The sequence below is a fragment of the Neomonachus schauinslandi genome, chromosome 5 (assembly GCF_002201575.2).
Source record: "Neomonachus schauinslandi chromosome 5, ASM220157v2, whole genome shotgun sequence".
NCBI lineage: Eukaryota > Metazoa > Chordata > Mammalia > Carnivora > Phocidae > Neomonachus > Neomonachus schauinslandi.
This window is the reverse complement of record NC_058407.1, coordinates 92882269-92902651: the sequence shown is the minus strand read 5'-3', so window position 1 is coordinate 92902651 and position 20383 is coordinate 92882269. Positions and strand designations below refer to the sequence as shown.

The window sequence follows — 20383 nt, the reverse complement described above, 5'->3', positions numbered from 1 at the left end:
AGACAAATGGGGCTCACATCTCAAAGAAGTTAATGTAATGTGTAAGGGAGTACAATGTAAATAACAAATGCAAATTTAAAATATTTTTTTAAAAAACTCTTATATAGGGCGCCTGGGTGGCTCAGTCAGTTGAGCGACTGCCTTCGGCTCAGGTCATGATCCTGGAGTCCCGGGATGGAGTCCCACATCGGGCTCCCTGCTCGGCAGGGAGTCTGCTTCTCCCTCTGACCCTCCCCCCTCTCATGTACTCGCTCTCTCTCATTCTCTCTCTCTCAAATAAATAAATAAAATCTTAAAAAAAAAAAACCTCTTATATAAACAGTGGCCTCAATGTTGCTGAGTGCACACTATGTGTGTGGATTGAGCACTGGATCTAGAACGTGCAAGCCCACAGCTCCATATATTATGATACATCCCGCAGCCATTGTTTCACAGGCGCCCCGCCCCAGGAGGAGGGGAGGGTTTGAAAAAAGACTTAAATGAATTCAGCAAATACGTTTCCCCAAACACTCCAAAAACCCACCCACCCTCTTAAGGCAGATCTAAGACCACACTGAAGAATTTCCTAATTAAGCAGAGACTGGAATTCAAATCTTTCTTCTATTCTGTAGGTTGTTTGTTTGTTTAGACTGGGGGGTGTGCAGCAGGAGCGGGAGAGAGAAAGAATCTTAAGTAGGCTCCACGCCCAGCACGGATCCCGACCGGCCCTCTATCTCATGACCCTGACATGACCTAAGTGGAAATCAGGAGTCAGAATGCTTAACCAACTGAGTCACCCAGGTGCCCTCTATACTGTAATTTTTTTTTTTAAGATTTTATTTATTTATTTGACAGAGAGAGACACAGCGAGAGAGGGAACACAAGCAGGGGGAGTGGGAGAGGGAGAAGCAGGCTCCCCACGGAGCAGGGAGCCCGATGCGGGGCTCGATCCCAGGACCCTGGGATCATGACCTGAGCCGAAGGCAGTCGCTTAACCAACTGAGCCACCCAGGCGCCCTATACTGTAATTTTAATACTAACTAAACATCACCTACAAACAACAACAAACAACCCTTCTTTAAATTTTAAACTTTCAGTCTGCCTTCATTCTTTAGAAGAGGCTGAGGTAATGCTTTAAAAGCAACGTTCCTCAGACTTGACTGTGCCTGAGACTCACCTGGGCATCTGTTCAAGTGCAGATTCTGATGCTATAGGCTTGGGTGGGGTCTGAGGCTCTGCATGTTAATAAACTATACTTTTCGAGTTAGCAAACCCCAGAATATACTTGTATGCTCAGGTTTACACATATTGTCAAAGCCTGGCTCCCCCCAGAAACTAATACAACAGTCTGTTGAGCAGGCCAAGTTGAGTTCACTGCTCCCACCGCAAAGGAGATCACTCCCTAGATTAAGTTCTAGCAACATCTCAAAGGTGGAGTGCAAGGTGCAGATTTTTGTGACATTTGGGGGTTTGGTATAAGGTAGGTCTTTCATTATGCATCTTAATCAGGATTTGTTAAAGATTATGATATAATAATAATTCAGGATCGGGCGCCTGGGTGGCTCAGTTGGTTGAGCGACTGCCTTCGGCTCAGGTCATGGTCCTGGAGTCCCTGGATCGAGTCCCGCATCGGGCTCCCTGCTCGGCGGGGAGCCTGCTTCTCCCTCTGACCCTCCCCCCTCTCATGTGCTCTCTCATTCTCTCTCTCTCAAATAAATAAATAAAATCTTAAAAAAAAAAAAAAGATCTCTTTAAAAAAAATAATAATAATTCAGGATCGGTGGACAGCAAGGGTGTCAAAGAGTCTTGGGGAGTAAACAGCTGTTTGATACCACCAACCGGAAAGTTCAACAGTCTCATTTCACAAGTTGTTTCTTCCTGCGCAAGAGTTCCAGGGATAGCAAAGACTTGTTGGTGACGACAGTGAATAGTAAAGCGGTACTGATAGTAAACTGTGGGGGTAGAGATGGTTTGGGTTTTTAATACAGATGAGCACGCACGCGAAGGAGTCAGGGAGGAAAGGCGGGAGGACACAACGAGTGAGAAAGCCTGTCTCGGCCGAGAGCGCCACCTGCTGGCCTTGTGTGTAACAAAACACAAAAACTACACATGCAAAAGCCGGTTTTAATAGAAAGACTCGGGTGCCACCTACCGATTTATTTTTAAACTTTTCAACTGGTTTCCAGAAAGATGATTCACTCTCATTTAAAATATGTGTTATGCACCAATTATTTAAGAGATGCTAGAAACAGAAAAATAGATAACACAAGATGGGAAAGGCAAGTCTTGAAGACAGGCGAGCCCAGAGAAAAGATCTGGGTGAGGGATAGAATCATGGTTAAGAGGGGTGCCGTGTGCAGCCCAAAGAACAGACTTGGCAATCAAGTGACCAGGGGTGACCGGGTGCAGGAGAGCTAGGGAAGCTTTATTGAGTCAAGGAAGCCTGAAGTGTCTCTTGAATGCGAATTGACAGTAGGTGTGAGAAGGAAGGGCTGAGAGTTCCAGGCAGAAGGAGAGGTAAGGTATGGACCTGCCAAGAGATTTAGTATGGTTGAACCATGAGGTACAGGGACTAAGAGAGAAAACTGGGGAGGGGCGCTAGGGTCAGATCCTGGAAGGCTTCACGTGCTGCACTGTGGAGGTTATCCTGACCAAATAAACCCTAACCAAAGAATCCCTGATGGGGGCGCCTGGGTAGCTTAGTCGCTTGGGCATCCAACTCTTGATTTCAGCTCAGGTCATGGTCTCATGGTTGTGGGATCCAGCCTCATGTCAGCTTCACACTGAGTGTGGAGCCTGCTTGGGATTCTCTCTCTCCCTCTGCCTCTCCCTACCTCTCGAGCACGCATGCTCGCTCTCTCCCAGTCTCTAAGGAAAAAAAAAAAAAAAAAAAAGAACCCCTAATGGATATTAAGCAGGGAAAATGCAGGATTAGACCTCTGTTTACAAATACTACACGGACAGAGTACCCTTTCTTTGGAAGAAAGCAAAACTGGAAATCAGCACATCAATTTGGACTTTTGTTGTTGCCAGTCACATAAATCTGTTCCACTCCCTTAAATAAAAAGGGAGAATTTATCAGACAGGTATCAGGAGTACACCAAATCATTGAAAGGCTGCAAGAGCAGAGTTGGAATCAGGTGGGAGCAAAGTCAGTTTGGAGGAGGCTCAGCAACTGGGTCAGAGATGGAAGTGTGGCCAAGAGGATTCAGCGGCGGCAGGACGTGGCTGACCCTGCTGTTCTGAACTGGGTCTGATGGCCTGGCAGGAGCATGCGGGATCGTCAGCGCTCAGTGATCAGCCCATGCCCTGGAGGCTAGGTAGGCTAGGTAGCTACGAGAATTAACTGGCCACTCTGACTTCATAAGCATTATTGGTTAGGGTACCTGTTTGGCTGCAGTAACAAAGATCAAAATTTACGACCACTTAAATAAAGCCAATGTTATTTCTCCCGCGCATGGATGCCCAAACTGCTTTGGCAGCTGTCCTCTGAGATTCACGGCTGGCCCAACCGCCCTCGGTGTTGGTACTCCACAATCCTCCCGCCTAGTTTCTGTTTCGTGGTCCAAGAGAGCTGCTCCAGTTCCCACCATCACATTTCCATTCCAGCTGCAGGAAGCAGGAACATAAAATGAGATGGCATGCTCCTTTCCTTTCAGAGCACAACTTGGAAATTGCGTATCTCACTTCTACTAGAAGCCATTGTCCAGAACCTAGTGACATAGCCACATTTAGCTGCAAGAAAAACTGACACGTGTAGTCAGGATTCTGTGTGGCCAAGTGGTCAGTTAAAGTTCTATTGCAGGGCTCCTGGGTGGCTCAGTCGGTTAATGTTCAACTCTTGGTTTGGGCTCAGGTCATGATCTCAGGGTCATGGGATCAAGCTCCGAGTTCTATCCCTATGGGGGAAGGGAATGCATAGTGGGGGACAATAAAAAATCCCCAAAATAGGAACTGAGGAGCTAGATTCTGGAGAGACCAAAACAACAACAACAACAAAAAACCCACAAAAAACAGACAAACAAACAAAAAACGAAGTCAAATGTCCAGTTCAGGCAGGTGGATTAAGGGGAAGAACGTTTCATTCATCTGAGTAAGAGATAACAGGGGCCAGAAAGAAGGCAGTATAATGAGGTTGGAAGTAAATGTTTGAAAATACGAGGAGTTAGACTCTTCAGGATTTGGAGTCTGACTGAATATAAGCAATAAAGAAAGGGAGGAGAGATAAACCCATCTCAATTTTCTGACTTTTGTGATGGGGTTGATCTTTGGGCCATCGCTCAGGTAAGGAATATAACAGGAATTACACATATCACATTCAGGTCTGTGGAACTTTCCCTTGGAGGAGCCAGTATTTGGTCAGATATATGGTTCTTGACGCAGGACAGAGGAATTTGATGACTGTCAGCATGTTGATGGTAGATGAAGCTGTGGCAGAGAATCACAACACCAGAGGAGAGCATGAAGTCTGAGACTGAGGGTGGAGGACCAAAATTAACATACGAGCACAGACCCCAAATTAACCAAACCCATTAACCAAGCCCAGAGCCACAAGGAAAGCTATCAAATCATAGCCCCCATGATAACAGCTAGATGAGGCAACTTCCAGTACATCCCTGCCTCCTCACCCATCTTTTGTAAGCTAAAGCATTAAACAAGCACTCACTGGATAGAAACCCAAAATTTTCTCTAGAGGATGTCTAGATAACACGATCCAAGACGTCAATGGGGAATCTGCTCAGGCCCTTCCTCCCCCACTGAAGTGACAAACCGTTAGTAACTAGAAATTCCTTTGTGTTGAGCATTTCTTTCCTTGGGGACCCACTATCTTAATGCTCCCAAGATCTCAGATTTTCCTATCTGAAAGAAAAAGAAGAGGGAACCCCGAAGGAGAGTGGAGGTTCCAGATAAAGCCGATCCTGTCAGAAGTCACTGCTTTACAATCTACAATTTATCACAGCTCCTACTGTCTAGTACTTTCAGTACAATCTGAAACAGTGTATATAGTGATCATCTCAGCCATCTGGAACAATTCTACTTCATTTATTGAGTCAACAATGGGTGGGGTCCTCATAAATTTCACCATCATGAGGTTTGTTCAACAGGTCAGACTCCTTTTGTGTGAAACTGTTTTCAGTTTTTAATCCCAAATATCCAGCCTGAGAGTGTTTCTTATTTTTCCTTCCTGCTTCCCTTTCTTCACCACGTAAAATTATAGCCTCAGTGAAACACGATAGGCAGACATGAATCATTTTAAGCCCTATGAAAAATAATTAGCACGTAAATTGACTGTCCCGGTAAAATTATGGGAGAATATAGAAATTTTGTGCTCTGTTCCACTTTATTCGTTATTTTTTAAAGTCAGGTTTATTGAGTTATAATTGATATGCAGTAACATTTACTTTTTTAAAGGGTACAGCTTGATGAGTTTGGACACTTGAATGTGGTTGGTCAAATACCACCACAATTAAAATACAGAAAATTTGTGTCACCCAGAGTTCCCTTGTCTTCAAAATCAATCATCACCCCACGCCCCCCAAGACCCTCCCAACTCCTGGCTCCCATTATCTGATTTCTGGTTTTATAGTTTCGTCTTTTGCAGAATGTCACATGAATGGAATCACATAGGACTTACTCTTTTGGGTCTGACTGCTTTCACTTAACCAAATGCTCTTGAGGTTTATCCATGTTGTTGCAGGGATCTGTAGTTTGCCCCCTTTTTGACTCAGTAGTGTATGCCACTGTATGCATGGACCACAATTTGCTTATCCTCTCACCAGTTGATGGACATTTAAATTGTTCCTGTTTGCGGCTACTATGAATGAATATGTTGTAAACAGTTTCACCTACACATTGGTGTACATCTATTTTATTTCTGTTGGGAATGGGGTTGATGGGTCATATGGACAGTGTTATATTTAACTTTATAAATAACTACAAAACGGTTTTTCCGAAGTGGCTCTACCAGTTTGTATTCTCACCAGAAATTCATAAGGGTTCCAGTTCCTCCTCCTCCTCAACAGCACTTGGTATTGTTCATCTTCTTAATTTTCCTCGCTCTAACGAGTGTGTAATGGTATCTCACTGTGGCTTTAACCTTCATTTCCTCAGCGACTAATAATGTGGAGTGTCTTTTCATGTACTTAGTCTGTTCAAACCTTTTCCCTATTTTTTAAAAATCATTTATCTATTTGAGAGAGAGAGAGAGCATGAGCAGGGTGAGGGAGAAGCAGACTCCCCGCTGAGGAAGGGAGCCCGAAGGGGGCTCATGTGGGATCAAGACCTGAGCCAAAGGCAGACACTTAACCGAATGAGCCACCCAGGCACCCTCCTTTTCCCCATTTTTAAACAGGATTGTTTGTCTTATTATTAAGTGGTAAACATTCTTCCTATATTCTGGATAGTAGCCTTTTTCTTTCTTTTTTTTGTTAAAGATTTATTTATTTATTTGAGATGGAGAGCAAGAGAGTGAGAGAGCGCATGAGCGGGGGTATTTCTTAACTGGATTATTTGTTTTTGGGGTGTTGAGTTTGGTAATTTCTTAATCGATTTTGGATAGTAAACCTTTATCAGATATGTCATTTGCAAATGTCTTCTCCCATTCTGTAGAGAGAAGCAGGGAGCCTGATGTGGGACTCGATCCCAGGACCCTGGGATCATGACCTGAGCCAAAGGCAGACACTTAACTGACTGAGCCACCCAGGCGCCCCTCTTTCTTTTTTTTTTTTTTTTAAAGATTTTGTTTATTTTTATTTATTTGACAGAGAGAGAGAAACAGCATGAGAGGGGATAGGGTCAGAGGGAGAAGCAGGCTCCCCGCTGAGCTGGGAGCCAAATGTGGGACTCGATCCCGGGACTCTGGGATCATGACCTGAGCCGAAGGCAGTCGCTTAACCAACTGAGCCACCCAGGCGCCCCCTTTCTTTTTTTTTTTTTTTTTTTTTAAGCCTTTTTCATTTTTAAGATATGTGCTTTGCAAATATTTTCTCCTAGTTTGTGACTTATCTTTTCATTTTCTTTTTTATTTATTTATTTGAGAGAGAGAGTGTGTGTGAGTTGGGGGTGTGGAGGGGTAGAGGGAAAGGGAGAGAATCCCAAGCAGGCTCCCCACAGAGTGCAGAGCCTGATGCAGGGCTTAATCCCAGGATCCCGAGATTATGACCTGAGCTGAAGTCAGACGCTTAACTGACTGAGCCACCGAGGCACCCCATCTTTTCAATTTCTTAATAGTGGTGCTCAAAGAACACAAGTTTTTTATTTTGATGAAGTCCAATTTATCTCTTTCTTTTTCTTTTGTAGTTCCTGTGTTTTGTATCTTATTTAAAAATCTAGATGACTTAGATTTTTTGTTTTCTGTTAAATAAAATGATGCTATAGTAATCAATACAGTAGAATATTGACATAAATATAGACATAGATCAATGAAACAGAAGAGAGTCCGTTTGATCTTTGCTATCACACCTAAAATCTTAATAATTGCTTACAAGCAGTCACATTTCTCTGATTCTCTTAAAATGTTCTCCGTTTGTTTGAATTGTGATCAAAATAAGACCCAGACTTCATGATGAATTGATATACTTCTCGTCTCTTTTTATCTGTAGATTTCCCCTTTCATCTCTTTTCTCTTACTTTTGTTTTAATTGAAGAGACTGCTTGTTTGTCCTGTAGAGTTTTCCTAGTCTAGCTTCTGCCAAGTGGCATCCTGCTGTGCCATTTAATGCGTTCCTCTGTTCCATTTCCTATAAAAGCGTAGATATGTCTGGAGGCTTGATGAGATTCAGGGTTGTTTTGTTTTGGAAGACCATATCATAGATAGGTGTGGGATCTTATTTCAGGAGGAACTTAATGTCTGTTTTTCTCTCTGTTTGGATGTTATTAGTCATTGAGAACCATCACTTTGATCCATAGGCTTGGTTTTTATGTTGGTCCTTTCATTGTGCCTGTTCACCAGACCATCACACAGTAATGAGCACCTACTACATGGGTGGGTGCTAGATGTAGAAGTGTCATTCTGACAAGTGTGAGTTTTGATTTGGATTTCCCTGATGACTGATGTTGAGCATCTTTTCATGTGTCTGTTATTCATTTGGGTGTCTTCTTTGGAAAAAATGTCCATTCACGTCTTATGTCCATTTCTTAACTGGATTATTTATTTTTGGGGTGTTGAGTTTGATAAGTTCTTAATAGATTTTGGATACTAAACCTTTATCAGATATGTCATTTGCAAATATCTTCTCCCATTCTGTAGGTTGCCTTTTAGTTTTGTTGATTATTTCCTCCACTGTGCAGAAACTTTTTCTCTTGATGAAATCCCAATAGTTCATTTTTGCTTTTGTTTCCTTTGCTTCTGGAGTTGTGTCCAGTAAGAAGTCGCTATGGCTAAGGTCAAAGAGGCTGCTTCCTGTGTTCTCCTCTAGGATTTTGATGGTTTCCTGTCTCATACCTAGGTCTTTCATCCATTTTGAATTTACTTTTGTGTATGGTTTAAGAAAGTGGTCCAGTTTCATTCTTCTGCATGTTGCTGTCCAGTTTTCCCAACATCATTTGCTGAGGGGACTGTTTTCTTACGTTGGATATTCTTTCCTGCTTTGTCGAAGATTAGTTGACCATATAATTATGGGTCTATGTCTGGGTTCTCTGTTCTGTTCCACTGAGCTATGTGTCTGCCTTTGTGCCCTTACCATACTGTCTTAATGATTACAGCTTTGTAATATAGCTTGAAGTCCGGAATTAGGATTCCTCCAGCTTTCCTTTTCTTTTCCAAGATTGCTTTGGCTCTTCAGGGTCTTTTGTGGTTCCATACAAATTTTAGGATTGTTTGTTCTACCTCTGTGAAAATGCTGATGATATTTTGATAGGGATTGTACTAAATGTGTAGATTGCTTTGGGTAGTATAGACATTTTAACAATATGTGTTCTTCCAATCCATGAGCATGGAATGTTTTTCCATTTCTTTGTGTCATCTTCCATTTCCTTCATCAGTGTTTTATAGTTTTCAGAGTACAGATCTCTTACCTCTTTGGTTAGGTTTATTCCTAGGTATCTAATGGCTTTTGGTGCAATTGTAAGTAGGATAGATTCCTTGATTTCTCTTTCTGCTGCTTTATTATTGATGTATAGAAATGCAACAGGTTTCTGTATGTTGATTTCTTATCCTACGACTTTGAAGAACTTGCATATCAATTCTAATAATTTTTTTTTTTTGGTGGAATCTTTCAGGTTTTCTACATAGAACATCATGTCATCTATGAATAGTGAAAGTTTTTCATTGCCAATGTGGATGTCTTTTATTTCTTTTTGTTGTCTGATTGCCAAGGCTAGGACTTCCAGTACTATGTTAAATAACAACACTGAGAGTGGACATCCCTGTCTTGTTCCTGACCATAGAGAGAAAGTTCTCAGTTTTTCCCCATTGAGGATATAAGCTGTGGGTCTTTTGTATATGGTCTTTATGATGTTGAGGTATGTTCCCTCTATCCCTTCTTTGTTGAGTGTTGTTATCAAGAATGGATGCTGTACTTTCTCAAATGCTTTTTCTGCATCTATTGAGAGGATCATATGGTTCTTATCCTTTCTTTTATTAATGTGGTGTATCACATTGATTGATTTGCAAATATTGAACCACACTTGCAGCCCAGGAACAAATCCCATTTAATCATGGTGAATGATTCTTTTAATGTACTGTTGGATTCTGTTTGCTGGTATTTTGTTGAGAATTTTTGCATCCATGTTCATCAGGGACATTGGCCTGTAATTCTCCTTTTTAGTGGGGTTTTAGAATCAAGGTAATGCTGGCCTCAGAGAATGAGTTTGGAAATTTTTCTTTCATTTCTATTTTTTGAAACAGTTGAGAAGAATAGGTATAAACTCTTCTTTCAGTGTTTGGTGGAATTCCCCTGGGAAGCCATCTGGCATGGACAGTTGTTTGTTGGGAGATTTTTGATTCCTGATTCGATGTCTGTGCTGGTTATGGGTCTGTTCAAATTTTCTATTTCTTCCTGCTTCAGTTTTGGTAGTTTAGTTAACTTTTTTTTTTTTTTTAAAGTAGACTCTATACCCAGTGTGGAGCCCAATGTGGGGCTTGAACTCATGACCTAAAAATCAAGACCTGAGCTGAAATCATTAGTCAGATGCTCAACCAACTGAGCCACCCAGATGCCCCTCAGTTTGGGTACTTTATATGTTTCTAGGAATATATCCATTTCTTCCAGATTGCCCGATTTGTTGACATATAATTTTTCATACTATTATCTTATAATTGTTTGCATTTCTGTGGTGTTAATTGTGATCTTTCCTCCTTCATTTGTGATTTTATTTATTTAGGTCCTTTCTCTTTTCTTTTTAGTAAGTCTGGCTAGGGGTTTATCAATTTTATTAATTCTTTCAAAGAACCAGCTTCTAGTTTCATTGATCTGTTCTACTGGTTTTGTTTGTTTCTATATAACTTACTTCTGCTCTAATCTTTATTATTTACCTTCTTCTGCTGGCCTTAGGCTTTATTTGCTGTTCTTCTTTTGGCTCCTTTAGGTATAAGGTTAGGTTGTATATTTGAGACTTTTCTTACTTCTTTTTTTTTTTTTAAGATTTTATGTATTTATGTATGTATGTATGTATTTATTTATTTATTTATTTGAGAGAGAGAGAGAGTGAGGAGAGAGAGAGCATGAGCAGGGGGGAGAGGGAGAAGCAGGCTCCCCGCAGAGCAGGGAGCCTGATGTGGGGCTTGATCCCAGGACCCTGGGATCATGACCTGAGCCGAAGGCAGACACTTAACTGACTGAGCCACCTAGGTATCCCAAGACTTTTCTTGCTTCTTGAGGTAAGCCTGTATTGCTATGTACCTCCCTCTTATGACCACTTTTGCTGCATCCCAAAGGTTTTGGACTGTTGTGTTTTCTGATTTTCATTTGCTTCCATATAGTTTTTTAATTTCTTCTTTAATTTCCTGGTTAACCCATTCATTCTTTGGTAGGATGTTCTTTAACCTCCATGTATTTGTGGTCTTTCCAAATTTTTTCTTGTGGTTGACTTCAAGTTTCATAGCATTGTGGTTGGAAAATATGCATCGTGTGATCTCAATCTTTTAGTACTTGTAGAGGCCTGATTTGTGACCCAGTATGTGATCTATTCTGGAAAAGGTTCCATGTGCATTTGAAAAGAATGTGTATTCTGCTGCTTTAGGATGAAATGTTCTGAATATATCTGTTAAGTCTTTCTGATCCAGTGTGTCATTCCAAGCCATTGTTTCCTTGTTGGTTTTCTGCTTAGATGATCTGTCCATTGCTGTAAGTAAGTGGGGTGTTAAAGTCCTCTACTATTATTGTATCATCATCAATGAGTTTCTTTATGTTTGTTACTAATTGATTTATATATTTTGGTGCTCCCAAGTTGGAGGCATAAATATTTACAATTGTTAGATCTTCTTGTCAGATAGACCCCTTAATTATGATAGAATGCTCTTCTTCAGCTCTTGTTATAGTCTTTGGTTTAAAATAGTTTGTCTGATAAAAGTATGGCTACTCCAGCTTTCTTTTGACATCCATTATTAGCATGATGAATGGTTCTCCATCCCCTCACTTTCAATCTGCAGGTGTCTTTAGGTCTAAAATGAATCTCTTGTAGCAGCACATAGATGGGTCTTGTTTTTCTTTCTTTCTTTTTTTTTTAATCCATTCTGATACCCTATGTCTTTTGATTGGAGCATTTAGTCCATTTACATTCAGAATGATTATTGACAGATATGCATTTAATGCCATTGTATTACCTACACAGTAGGTGTTTTTGGAGATTTTCTCTGTTCCTTTCTAGTCTTTCTTCCTTTGGGTCTTTCTTTCTCATGTAAAGAGTCCCCTTTAATATTTCTTGCAGGGCTAGTTTAGTGGTCATGAACTCCTTTAGTTTCTGCTTGTACTCGAAATTCTTTATCTCTCCTTCTATTCTGAATGACAGCTTTGCGGGATAAAGTACTTGTGGCTGCATATTTTTCCCATTGAACATGTTGAATATATCATGCCACTGCCTTCTGGCCTGCCAAGTTTTTGTGGAGAGATCTGCTGCTAACCTTATTTGTCTTCCCTTGTAGGTTAGGGTTGTCTTTTCCTTTGCTGTTTTGGGGATTCTTTCCTTATCTCTGTATTTTGCAGATTTTACTATGATATGTCTTGGTGTCCTGCTTTTGTTGATTTTGATGGGAGTTCTCTGTGCCTCCTGGATTTGGATGTCTATTTCCTTCCCCAGAGTAGGGAAGCTCTCAGCTATAATTTGCTCAAATAAACCTTCTGCCCCCTTTTCCCTCTCTTCTTCTTCTAGGATTCCTATGATATGAATGTCATTACACTTCATGGAGTTGCTGAGTTCCCTAAGTCTACATTCGTGTTCCAATGTTTTTCTTTCCCTCTTCTTTTCAGCTTCATTATTTTCCATAATTTTATCTTCTATTTCACTTATTCATTCCTCTGCTTCTTCTATCCTATGGTCATTACATCCAGTGTTTTGCATCTCAGTTATAGCATTTTTTTATTTCAGCCCGACTAGTTTTTAGGTTTTTTATCTCTGCAGCAAGGGACTCCCTGGTGTCTTCTATGCTTTTTTCAAACCTAGCTAGTATCTTTATTATTATTGTTTTAAATTTTGGTTCAAGCATATTACTTATATCTGTTTCAATTAGATCCCTGGCCATGACCTCTTATTGTTCTTTCTTTTGGGGTGGATTCTTCTGTCTTGGCATTTTGTCTAGGTCTCTGCCTTCTGTGTGTGGGGAAAGCCTGTATGTTTCCTGCTCCTGAAAGTAATGGCTATATTAAGAAGAGGTCCTGGGCCTGGCACTTCAAGAAGTCTTTCTAGTGTATGCTGTGTGCACTCTGCTCTTGTGTTTTGGCTGCTCTTTCCCTCAGGTCAGTCCTCTGCAGAATTTCTCCTTGCAATGGGCAGTGTTCGGACCTCGTCCAGTGTACGGTGAGTTTTAACTAGGTGAGTTTGGGTCTGCTTGTTAAAGGGGCTAGATCCTATTTCCCCCAGAGCTGAAGCTTTGCAGCACTCTATGGTCAGTAGACTTGGTGCATACAGGGTGTTTGTGCTGGTTGTCTGGGGGAGGGGCCCACTGCTGCTCTGACTCTCAGGCACACTTGCCCTAGTTCAGCAGCACCTGCAGAGAGCAGGGGGCGGGGCTTGGTGTAAGAGGCTCAAGCCTCCACTGTAGGTGCTGTGCTGCTCACTGAAGTCTGTCCATGCTGATGGGCAGGGGCAAAATGGCATCAGCTGGCTCTCTCCTCCCCAGAGAGGGCAGTTCACTCCCATCGCTGTTCAGCAAGCCCTCACAAAAGAGTGAACAATCTTTCTTGTTTGTCTCAGACTTCCCTCAGATATCTGCCTTCACCCTGTCTGTGTCCAAGCCATCTGCCCACCTGGCAGTGCAGTGCTCCTTGGTTTATCTCAGGCAAGACAGCTGAGTTTCCAAACTCCAAATTTTAGGGAGCTGGCATGGCACAGACATGCACTGATCCTCTGGGGGAGGGTTTCACAGCACTGTGGCTGGTGCTGGTTTGTCCCAGAAGGGCAGTCACACCTATGTGCAGGGGCTTGGAGTTTATGGTAAAACGCAACAAAAAGCCAGCATCCTGCTTGTATGCTAATGAATGGGGCAGAGTAATGGTGCTCTCTGGCTCTTTTGTGCCCTGCAAGACAGCGCCACCTCTCTCAAATGCACTCCAAAAAGGGAACTGTCTCTCCCAATGTGACCCAGGGGAGCCTCAGACCACACTGTCCACTCCTGGACCTCATCCTTCCTTCTCCACAGGAGCACCACTACCCCGCCAGGCTCCCCTCGGCAATGGTGCAGACTTCTAAAACTTTAGTCTTTGAGCTCCGCTGCTGGTAAAAACTTGCAGTAAACTTGCCCTCCGGTTTTCCCCGTCAAGGGTTTTGGGGAAGTGTTTTTCTTGTGCAATGCCCTGCACTCTGTTCACTCTCTCCCTCTCTCTCTCTCTCCTTTCTCTCCTTTCTCCCTGATCAGGGGTCCCTCCCCTTTGCAGCATTGAGGATTCTTTTCTCCCCCAAGTCACATCTCCTCATGTCTTACCTTCCATAATATAGCCTCTTTTCTCCCTCTAGTTGTGCAGTTTGTTCTCTTAGTCCTCAGATCGATTTCCTGGGTGTTCAGAATGATTTGATATTTATCTTGCTGTCTTCAAGGGATGAGCAAGCATAGGGTCCTCCTACTACTCCGTGATCTTAACTCCTCTCTTCCATATTCATGATGTTTTCCAATAAATCAATAGAACAGTGAGGTACAAATGAGCCACTAAAACATCTTAGATTCAACATGGCTTAGCAGAAGGACACGAAGAGAAGATATGAACATTTTAGTACATAGCAAACAATATTGTCAATAGTCAACACCCCTTTACCTCCCATACCCCTCTCCCACCCCAAAAGCTAATGTAATTCTAGGCTATCTTTGTAAAATTACCACATCTAAATGTTAAAAGATAGTGATTCTGCTCTTTTCTGCACTGATCAAGCCGTTCTATGAGAACTACAAGAGGGAGATATACAACAAAGAAAACGCAATCCTATCTGAGGAGGGAAACAGGAATAAAGGCAGGACATGAAATAAAGAATCATCAGAAAGACCATGGAAGACCTTTCATCAGAAAGGATGCTAACCCTGGAGAAGACTTGGTGGCAATAGCTTGGCATCTCCCAGCACTTATAGGGCTCCCATGTAGAAGGTGGATAAGGTCTACCCCCAGAGCATGCTTAGACAGTGGGGCAAATTACAGAGAGGAAGAACAGTCCGAGCTGGCCGAAAATGTGAAGGGGTGGTCCAGGGGTAATAATTTCCTATCAGTTGGCAGGGACGTCACAGAGGGGACCTAAGCATCAAATTGAGTTTGACCTGTCTCTTCTATCCCTCCAATTTTAAGACTGTGATTCTGGAAGCAGCCAGAACCTCAATCATTCTCTTGTTTGCCCTGAATTGACATCCACCACCACACAGAGTTACAAATATTTTTTTTTCTTGTGATGAGAACTTAAGATTTACTCTCTTAGCAACTCTCAAACGTACAATACAGTATCTTTTGATAGAAATGTATTTGACATGTAGTATTATATTAGTTTCAGGTGTACAACACAATGATTCAACATTTATATACATTACGAAGTGATCACCACAAGTCCAGTCACCATCTGTCTGTGCTGTATGTTACATCCCTGGGACCTATTTATTTTATCACCAGAAGTTTGTACCTTTTAATCTTCTCACAATACAGTATTATTAACTAAGTCACCATGCTGTACATTACATCGCCAGATGTATTTATTTTACATATGGAAGTCTGTACCTTTTGACCACTTTCACCCATTTTGCCCATCGCTCTTCCCTACCAACGCTCACCTAGGCAACCACCAATTGTTCTCTGTTTCTATGAGTTTGGATTTTTTATTTTTGTTGTTGTTTTTTGTTGGTGGTGGTGGTGGTGGGTTTTTTGTTGTTGTTGTTGTTGTTTTAGATTCCACAGGTAGGTGAGTTCACACAGTATTTGTCTTTCTCTGACTTTTTTCACCCAGCATAATGCCCTTAAGATCTATTCATGTTGTCTCAAATAACAGGACTCCCACCACTGTCTCCATTCTTGACCACATGGGCCTTTCCAACCCCTAGTCCCACAAGGTCCCACCTTCCCACCTGAAACCTTCCCAGTGTGTTTGCCCATATTTTATTTCCCTCCTGTCTTTTCAAGAACAAACTCTTCAACTGCTTCTGACTCTTTCTGTTCTTCAGCCCATTGTAATCTGCTTTCCACAGATTCCCACTCTATTAAAAGTACTCTGCAAACAGTTCCCTGTTGACTTTCCTAATCACCCGAAACCAGTTCAGCCAACAGAACCACTGTAGCACCTGCAGTGTAGGGGAAGGGAATGACAAGAAATGGGACAACTCAGAGGTTGGACCTGTGGTTTTGAAAGTGAGGTCCACAGACCACTAGGCTTAGAAACATCTGAAGGCTTAATAAAAAGGGGGTGCCCATTCACGCTGGCTTCCTGTGCTCTTTGCCATTTGTTCATAGTTTTTAGTGTTGCTGTTTTTGTTATTGTTGTTGTTTGTTTTGCACATTTCCTTGTTTGGGGGCACAGCGAGATATTCTAGGCCCATCTTGTATTTTCTCTACCTAGCCCTGGACTCGGCCAATACTTTAAGGAGTCCTGGTGTCTTTCACATGAAAATAGTATTTAGAAGTGACGATCTGGACACGAGGTGGGTTCATTGCTACTGAGCTGTTGCAGCTGTCAGGCCCTCTCAATGGACAGAGCTAAGGAGCACACACACATACACCCAGACACAAACTCATACACACAATCACATTTACATCTATACCTATATCTGTCTATCCACCTACCTACTGAAAACCATGAATTTACTGATACTTCCAAACTCAGTCTGACACCATGGATCACTGGGATGATTTTGGTTTTCTCCTGTATTGTCACTTCTTTCTCAGACAGTATCCAGTATCCTTAATTTATTTACCTATTTGATCAGTGCCTGTGTTTGTAACTCATCTTCCATCTTTGCTGCGGCTCCTCCCTGCCGCAGCCCTGAACCCCATCCAGGCCATCCTGCCCCAGAGAGTTTTCCTTAGTTGCTTAGGCTACACACGATGCCATTGCTAGGAAGGGTAACACTGAAAAGGACCAGATTCTACATACTCACACGTTTTGTACATCTCTTGAATAGCATTCACACATCTGCTTTGTATTATAGTTATTTGTAGGTATGTAAGAGTTTCTATTTTTAAAAAAAAAGATCTTATTTTTTTAGGGGTGCCTGGGTGGCTCAGTCAGTTAAGCATCTGTTTTTGGTTCAGGTCATGATCCCAGGGTCCTGGGATCAAGTCCAGGTCAGGCTCCCTGCTCAGCCTCTGCTTCTCCCTCTGCCCCTCCTCACCCCACTTGTCTCTCTCTCCCTTTCTCTCTCTCTCTCAAATAAATAAATATCTTTAAAAAAAAAAGATTTTTTTTTTTAAAGTAATCTCCACACCCAACAGTGGGGGAGGGGCTCAAACCTACAACCCTGAGATCAAGAGTCACAAGTTCCACTGACTGGGCCAGCCAGGCACCCCTGCAGGTATGTAAAATTTTTCAAATCAAGGCTTTTCAGAGGGTGGCAAAAAGGCCCACAGGTCAAATGAGGCCTACTTTCGTATGGTCCACAAGCTAAGAATGGTTTTTACATTTTTGAAAGTTGTTTAAAAAAAAGACATAAACAAAGATGAATCTGTAACAGATTGTATGGGGCCTGCAAATTCTCAAATATTGCCTCTCTGGCCCTTTATTGAAAAAATTTGTAGACCTCTGCTTTATATAGTTTCTCTTGCTTTATTAAGTAATGAATACATGTTTATAAAATTGAATTTTATACTTGAAAAAAATTTTCCAAGGAGTTTAAAATTGTAAAGTAGAAATAATACATAAGGAAGCCTAAGGTAAGTTTTATATATAGAAAAATGCTATTTTAAAACTTCAGGAAAAAAACGGAGAATGCTCTTGCTGACTTGGTCAATCAACAAAAATTCATGGGGAAGAATTTGTAAGAACTTGAAAGTTCAACTTGGCTGGTTTAACTGAAAGAATTTAAGCAGTCTTAAATTTTTGTGGTGAAATGAACAACATATTTTTAATCTTCCAAAATTTCACACTGTGGGTGATAAATTATATTCTCTTAAACATCAAGTTTTATTGCTCATCAATGTCTCTGTTTCAGCTTTCACTCCCCTTTGCATAATTAGGAACAAAAAACGCTTTAAACCGATTGTTAGTAGTTGAGCAGACAATGGCTCAACAATTCAGTAAATGTGAAGCCATATTCCATTATCTTGCTTACAACTGCTTATGTATAGAAGCCAGTAATTTCTCCATGTAAAAGTGATTGCTTTACCTCTTCTGTAGACACCCCCAACCACCACCACCACCAGAGTTTACATTGTGGCATATTCTGTAAGCTTTACCTAGAATTAAGGTTTGGATATTTCTGTAGTTGATCGGCTTTGGTAATTATTTGGTCTAGTTTTCTTAAGAGGCAAGGTTATAGCAATTGCTATGTGTATGAATATGCAAGTTGGTACCTTGAGCTTGGCCAACGATACTGTATTTTTAATAGAACAGCAGGCAAGTTGTTCTATTTCCATACAGGTGGTTATAAGCAAAACATCTTAGTCACGGAGAGGAAGTAAAAAAGGGAGAAAAAAGATAGGGATGCCCTGTTCCCCGTCATCCAAGGAATTTAACTTTATTTATTTATTTATTTGGAATTTAACTTTAAACACTCAGTTTAATGGAGGTTTCCTTTACAAAGCATTTCCTTCATAACTGTTTTTGAAGTTATAATTAACTACTTTTTTTTTTAAAGATTTTATTTATTTATTTGACAGAGAGATAGAGAGCACAAGTAGGCAGAGTGGCAGGCAGAGGGAGAGGGAGAAGCAGGCTCCCCACTGAGCAGGGGCCAGACATGGGGCTCAATCCCAGGACCCCAGGATCATGACCCAAGTCGAAGGCAGCCGCTCAACCGACTGAGCCACCCCGGCGCCCCTACTTCTTTTTTATACCTGTATTTTCTATACCACTATACCTAGTTCAAGCATCTATCAGTGCTTCTATACCAATTAAGGGCAACTGGTCTCCATGTCCGCTTCTGCCTGCTGAACTGCAGACTCCTCGGGGGAAGGACCTTGTCTATCCTTCCGGTCCCCTCGCCTAATACAGTGCCCATCACAGAGCAGGCACTCCACGAACGTGTGTAGATAAGTAAATACATGAATGGCTCAGAGCTCTTGGGACATGGCACTGCCGAGAAGGAGTGGCCAAGAGTCTTTTAGGACAAGAAAGAATGAAGAGAAATAAAAGCATGCTGGATATTAGAAATCCCAGGACTCATGCCTCCTCCCCTCTAACTATTGAGGCAATATATCCGGGACTTGCTAGCCAAAGGGATGTAGGAGCAGAGATGGCTAGTTGACCCTAATACCCATTTTCCCTTTCTCCCCAGGTGACAGGAGTCCTCAGTTTTTTTTTAAGATTTACTTATTTATTTGAGAGAGAGAAAGAGAGCACAAGCATGGGGGGAGGGGCAGAGGGAGAGGAAGAGAGAGAAACTCAAGCAGATTCTGAGCGGGGAGCCCGATGTGGGGCTTGATCTCAGGACCCTTAGATCACAACCTGACCTGAAACCAAGAGTCCCACACTCAGCTGACTGCACCACGCAGGCACCCCCAGGAGTCCTCAATTTTTGCCTGGATACCTGGCCACCTGGCCACCCAGAAAGGAGGCTTCACTTCCCAGCCTCCCTTGCAGCTGGGTGTGGTCATGTGGCTGTCATCTGCCCATCGGGGTGTGAGCATAAGTGCAGGGTGGCAGTTTCCAGGCCTCTTCTTCACTTCCCCTCTGAATTACCTGGCCTGGATCAAAAGGTCAAGAGCTACATCCCAGGGATGGTGGGATGGGGGGCCAAAGGAGCCTGGGATCCTGAGGACCTCATGGCTCATGGCTGCCAAGCCAGCCATCGACTGCAAACCTTGGACTATTGCCTGAGGAAGAAATAAGCCTCTGGTTTTTAAAGCCACTGCTACTTAGGTTTTCTGTATCACTTTCAGCCAAATGTATTCCTAAGCAATACAAGGCTCAAAGTGTTGACAGCTCAGAAAGCCTAGTCACCTACAAGTCACAGGGCTTATAAAACTGTCTTAAAAACAAAGCAAAGACCTAAGGATTTCTACTCTTCTTCCCACCCACACCCAGGTCTCAGAATTCACTGTGGAAAGCTAGGCCTGCAAAGTCAGTTATGTGGAGACTTTCCCAGTTTTCTGGAAGAACAGTAGGGGAGGGAGGGAAGGAGAAGCGGAGGAGGGGGAAGAGAGAGAGGACAAAATAGAGAGGGATGGAGGGAAAATTAATGATTAGTAGCAGGCCTCTCCCAGCTCCCTCTCTTCTCCCCCCAAAGCGGGTGTAGAATGCAAAAAGGGAAGAATAAGACTTCTACCCTAACTGAGGAAAATCACAAAACATTACAGCTGAGGGGAATAAAGACTATAGAGGATAATCTTATAATTTTACAGATGAAGTGAGGTCCAGGGAAAAGAAATGATCTCATTCAGATCACACAGCTGTGAGGATCAAAGCCAAGACTGGTTCCTAAGACACTATAGTTGACCCTTGAACAACATGGGCGTTAGGGGCACCAAACCCCGGTGCAGTTGAAAATCTGCAAATAGCTTTTGACACCCTGAAAACTTAACTGCTAACAGACTGTTGTTGATGGGAAGCCTTACAATAACATAAAGTCGATGAACACATATTTTGTATGTTACATGTATTATATATGGTATTCTTTTTTTTTTTTTTTTCT

General features: G+C 42.1%; 1 pseudogene; it reads left to right on the top strand.

Annotated features, from left to right (window-relative positions):
• The first annotated feature begins 12901 nt into the window (after nucleotides 1-12901).
• LOC110580792 overlaps nucleotides 12902-20383 on the top strand; it is a 26591-nt pseudogene continuing 19109 nt past the window's right edge.